General features: G+C 37.2%; 1 protein-coding gene across 6 annotated transcripts in view; it reads left to right on the top strand.

Moving 5' to 3' along the window:
* Positions 1-6274, top strand: part of ppp1r9a (protein phosphatase 1, regulatory subunit 9A) — an 80699-nt gene that overhangs the window by 15126 nt on the left and 59299 nt on the right. The gene's annotated exons all lie outside the window — the stretch shown is intronic.

Genomic DNA, 6274 nt, shown 5'->3' with positions numbered 1-6274 from the left:
GAACAATGTGGAATTATTAATGTGGAAATATGTGGAAATAGGAAATATAAATGTATATACAAATCCAGCTCTGAGTATTTGTGGTTGATACATAAAGTTTGCGAATAAAAACAGAAATATATCTTTTTTAAAACAGAAAGCTTTATTTGAGATATGAAAAGCTTTAAAGCCAAAAGCTGATGAAAGTTTTTGGCGTTTTTAACATGTTCTTGTAGCACTTTTTTGTTAATTTTCAATATAAAAAATGTAAGCTTAAAATTGCTGAGTATTTTTTTTATTGAAAACAATGTGAATCAGACAGAAAAATGCAGTTTGAAAAAATACATATTTCTGACCATTGACAAGAATAGACCTGTTACCTCGGGTTCCATTGAAATAAGTAAATTCAGTTGCTATTTTTCCGTGGTACAGATATCGCTTGATTTCTCCAATTTTAGACCAAACGACGTGAGGAAGCAGTGATTAGTCTGAGAATCTGTCAAACGTTTGAGGTGGGGCCAGCGGGCTCCAGATTTACTTTTTGAGGTATCTGATTGGCTAGTTTATAACTTGAATAACTTGCAATGAAGAAAATATATAATGGAAAAATAGGCTTAGCAAGAGCATGTTAAAAAGAGACACCAGAGCAAGAATGGTTATTCTGACAAACAGAACGACCGAGTAATAGCTGTTTATTTTTCAGTAGTAATCTATGGGATTTTAGCTTTCTTGGACCAGTGGGTACTTCCTATGTGGAACGCGTGGGTGGAGGGGATGATTAGTTCTCTTTATGTACTGTACATATGGATTGGCGAAAAACTCCCTTTTTTTATTTTTTCCAGATAAAGATATAGAAAGTATCCAGACAGAGAATGGGGAGGGGAACGGGGGAGAGGTTGCTTTGAGTCAACAGACCCACCCACAATTTAGAGGCGAATTTCCAATGAACTTCTGCCGCTCTACAGAAACTTTGTCTTAGAAAATGACAGTTTTTTTGATTTTGGCTAAAAACGGCATCTGACACCTGAGGCGTCGCAGGTGACGCTTAAACACAAAATCTTTAACATATTGTAACTTTTCAACAATTAGCACGATCAACGGAATGCGAGCAGATTTTGCGTTGATCGTGTTAGCAATTAAAAAATGAAAGGAAATTAAAGAACATAAACACTTAAAAAAATAGATCAAAAGATGATTGGTAAAAAAGTAAAAAAACAAGAGTGTTTTCCGCATCAATTTTGAATTAAAAGTTGTGCCCTATAATAATAACCAACTAAAAAAACATATAATGAATTAACAAATGCTACTTCTTTAAAGTGAATGAAATGTTCAGTTTACTGTATGGCACAAGAACACTAGAGCGCTTGTTGCTCCATTAAGATGGGACTGTGTTCCTTTCTTGTGCCTGCTGTTTCAAGGCTTCTGTTCTCCATGAAAAGGACTGACGCTCATTCATCATATGGAATATTCAGGAGGCAAGCTGCCCCCCAACCTCACACACAAGCTCACGCCCAATTAGACATGCTTCCCTCCCACCTCTTCATCAGAGCCTGTTCTCCTCTCAGCCAGCCAGGAACAAACGGGGTTCTGTCTTTTGTTTGTCTATATAGTGAAAGACACAAAGCCCTCGGATCAGCACGAGTCCAGCTTGACCCCCTGTGGGAGGAGACGAGAGGAGGTTTTCAAAATAATAGCGCTGTTTTCAGATTTATTGCACAACATGCTTATGAAACTGTTGAGTTTTGCCTTGAAATTATCTAATAAAATGAGAAAATCCTTGGCTTTGAACACCAAATAAAATCAGAAATAATTGTAATTTATTTTGTAATGAGAACAGGCGTAAACATGCTTTTAACCAGCTTGCGCTTGAGATGTTTTAGAGAAAAAGAAGTGGAAATTTTAACCTTTTTTGGCCCAAAACTAAATATTTGAGAAATTATTTAATGAGTGTCGCACAAAAGCTTCATCCCTGCTTTCAGAAAAACTGCAATAACTCATGAATAAATGGATCCAAACATGTCCTCATATCAACAGTGCTGAGTATCAGAATATTTGTAACATGCTGGTCAAAGTTAGCTTTTACTGTGGTAAACACAGGCTGACAGGGATGTCTTCTTGGCTGGAAAATACATCCTGACTGACCCGCTAAGAAGTGACGGCTTTGAGCTATCAGACACTGAGGCCGTCTGGCTGCCAGGAACCGCTGACCCACAGAGAAGACTAGAGTTCAGGGAAGCTGCTGGTTGTTTTGCAAAAAGTTAATAATCTCTTTTAAGAAAAAAACCCTTTTAGCTAACAGAAACTTGTTCATTTACTCACAAAGTTCTCAGTGGTCTTTTAATTATGACGATGCCTTCTTTACCCAAATCCAAAAAAAAAGCAAAAAAACCCTGTGTCATTATCTAGCTCAGTTTCTGCTAGTACTGGGCGATATGGCAATAATTGTATATCATGATACATATTATTTTATATCACAACAACAATAAATATCCCAATAAACCACAATAAAGTATATTTTCAGTTATTCTCTAAAAAAATTAGCACAAATTTTACTACTTACTTTTGCCAGACTTTATTTTTTCAAGTAACGTGTAATTCAGGGTTCTCAAACTCAATTTGGGGCCACTGAAGGCAGAATCTCCCTGAGTCTGGGCTGTATGGGGTTCCATTCGTGCCAACATTATGTTTTTTTGTCCACTGTCTATATCTTTGATCCATTGTCTATGTCTACTGAACAAGTTTATTGAACATTTGTTCATGCCTATGTACCACTAAGCAATATCTTCTGCGTGTCCTGTGAAACGACAGGAGCTAACAATGCTAGCAACTGTCACTAAGGACTTTTCTGACGACCAGATCCAACGACAATAGCAAATACAAAGTTTTAAGCATAAAGCTGAAACATCACAAAGCAAATACAAAGCTATCATCAAAGAAACGAAGACATGCAGAAGATATTTATCAGCAGACAATGACCTTTCATTAAGGCGGGGGCTGCAAAATATCGACTTGGGGCCACAAATGGCCAGTTTGAGACCCCTGATGTATTTGAATAGTTTCGAAACATTTTTTTGAAGTGCACATCAGTTTAAAGTTTCTTAGTAGGAAAACACCTTAATGCACTAAAGTTCAGCAATAAAACAAACAAATACAAACAATAGATCAAAGAGAAATGGGACAATGTACACTTTTTTTATTGCTCACATGATATGTATTGTCATATTACCCAGCACTAGTTTCTGCAGAGCGGCTGTAGTTTATTAGAAGGTGACCTTCTGATTTGTGGGTGGGACTGTTGGCTTGGAGTAAGCCTGTTTCTACTTCCCATCATCCATCTCTTTACACTTTCTTCCAATACCTTAGAGTCAATCACAGCCCCGATCTAACATTATCGGTGCAACACAAATGGCGATCAACATTGAAACTATCCAGCAGTACAGTTTTGATCCTAGTTCAGATGAGGAAAACAAAGACGTTCATGGATCTATTTGTCTGAGTGGATTCTGATTGTAGCTTCTACGTCACATCTACAAGCTTTATCCAACGGCATTTTTTTGTCTTGTATTTTTGAATACTCAGAAATACAATTTTAAGCTTAAATTATTTTATGTATGTCCTCATAATAAAAAAAATGCCATAGAAACATGTTAAAAACACCAAAATGGTAATGATAGAGAAAAAGTGCTTAAAATCCTGTATTTTGTATGTGACACAGAAAAACATAGATCTCTAGTATTCATGTTTTTTATTTATATTTTATCTAATCTTAATAGCTCTTATTCCAGCATCTTACTAGCTTATTGAAGTTAGCGATCTTGTCCACAGTAGGGCTTCCACAATTAGTCAACTAAACGGCAACTAATCAACTATTAAAACAGTCGACGACTAATTTAATAGTCGATTAGTCGTTACTTTATGTTATATGGAGTCACGAGTGTAGTATAGTTGAAAGTTATAATAGCATTATGCTAGCTTTTGGGACTATTTTGGCATTTATTAAGGTTTTTTAGGCTATTTTGAAGTTTAGCTAATATTTCAGTTACGTGCTAGCTGTTTTGGCTAATTTAAGATTTTTAGTTTTGTTTTTTAGTTTTTTTTTTTATTTAGCTAAAATTTCTGCTACATGCTAGCTGTTTGGGCTAACTTAGGCTTTTTTTAAGGCTAACCTGGCATTTAACTAATGTTTTAGCTGGCTAACAGCTTTGGCGTTTTCAGCTATCAGTTTCAGCATCTTCAGCTAACGTCCCTAGCATCTTCAGCTGCCAAATTCAGCTTACAGCATTCACACTTGAATTTTCACAGATAATGTTAGTGTGAATATACTGTATATAGTTTTTAGTTAGTTTAAAGTAAATGATGGTTAAGATGTGTGTTTTATATCCACTTTGTGCACGACCCGATTAGTTGACTAATCGGAAAAAATAATCAGTGATTAGACAACTACTAAAATAACTGTTTGTAGCAGCACTAGTCCAAAGAAATCCCAGTTTCCATCTGCACACTAGTGTCATCACTTGGGACACTTTACCGTCTTAAAAGAAAACGGAGCAGCTGTGACTGGTGCAGCAACAGTGAAATGGTTTGTGACTGGGCCCTGTAGTCCGCTTCTCCGCCCTGCGTGCTGTCTGTTACTGACTGCATCATAGAGATGCAGGTTGTGTCCATTAGAATCTGCTGCTGCACCATTAGTGGAATGCTGAATTGAATGAATCTGAGCTCACAGCCATAATCAATATGATATAGATGTGTGTCACTCTTCTTTTGGTTACGTCGCTGTATGGGCGTCCATAGGTTAACGAATGAGGGGACTCTGAGCTTAAATTATTGTTGCTCATCTTGTATGCAGGACAGAAGATATAAAGTTGTTGAAGCTAAAAACAGAGTAGTCACATTCTCGTATTCTGTCCTTGTCAGGCATCAGGAAATGGTTATTTCTCCAGAGGATTGGGAGCTTATTTATTTGTCCTTAATTCACTGTGTGGGGGTGGGGGTGGGGGGCAGGCTGGCCTGACTCTTCTTTCAGCAAATGACATTTTGTTGTGTGCATAGATCAACTTGTAAACATGTGGGACTCCAAAGCATCCTCATCTGGAGCACAACCCTTACACAGTACTGTTGAAGCTCAAGCAAATTAGATGGCCCAACGCCAGAAACGTTGACTTCTTACAGAGAGAATTTGCTGTCTTTTCAGCTCTTTTTTTTTCTGGGTTAAGGGTCTGGGAACCTTTTTCCCCCTCTGGTCCCAATGCTTCCAAAAAGAAAAAAAAAAGAAGAAAAAAAAATCCACGAGTAAAAATGTTATTTAAGAAAAATATTGGTACCTCCAACAATGCAAGTCATATTTGCATTGTGTAGCTTTGCAGGTTGATTTTTTCCCCAGCACAACCAGTTTTACTCATTTTGAACAAGTCTGCAAGAAACAAAAAAACAAAAAAAAAAACCATGCGTAATTATTTTACGTTTGACCCTCCAAATCCTTTACAAGGTTGAGTTGCTGGAGCCTATCCACTAGCTACTGTTGAAGGAAGGTTAATGGTCCACCAGTCCATCGCAGGACCACACACAGACAAACAACCACACAGGAGCAGGAGAACATGCAAACTTCAAACAGAAAGGTCCAGTTCAGGATTTGAACCACCACCTTATTATCACTGCTCAACCATGTCACCCACTAGTATGCAGCCCACTGTATACTTTAATACATTTTACTTTAAAATCTAACTTGTGGTTTCAATCATTTCATTACAAACCTTTTTTGTAAAATTTCCCCCAGCTTAGTTACATTTTTTTTGACATTATGACTATTTTAAAACCACAAAAATATACTATTTTGATTGTGAGACAGTTTTTTAAGTAGACTGAGATATATTGAATTATTTTGAATCATCACAGCTTTCCATGTGATTTAGGCAGATAAAAATAAAGCTTCGGGGTTTAAGACACACAGCAGCTCTTTTAAAACAACACCAGTTATGAATTTGCCGTATCAACTTTCTAGTGTGAATCTCAATGTAGTCTACCAATTTTTATCTTTGTAGATATACATGTCTGGGGCTGCAATGCCCTGATTCAAATCCCGACTGGGTCATTTCTGTATGTTCTCCTGCATGAATTTATGGCTTCCTCCCACAGTCCACTTTATAGGTCGATCGATGCTTCCAAATCGTCCCAAGGTGTGAGTGCGTGGCCCTGTTCAGGGTGTATCCTACCTTCCCCAAACAGCAGCTGGGATGGATGGATACATATATACACATTTGTTTAATCGAACTATAAAAAGTTACTTGGAGAGGATGCA

The sequence above is a fragment of the Oryzias melastigma genome, linkage group LG11 (genome assembly GCF_002922805.2).
Source record: "Oryzias melastigma strain HK-1 linkage group LG11, ASM292280v2, whole genome shotgun sequence".
Lineage (NCBI taxonomy): Eukaryota > Metazoa > Chordata > Actinopteri > Beloniformes > Adrianichthyidae > Oryzias > Oryzias melastigma.
The sequence above is the reverse complement of the archived record's forward strand: the minus strand, read 5'-3'. Positions and strand labels throughout refer to the sequence as shown.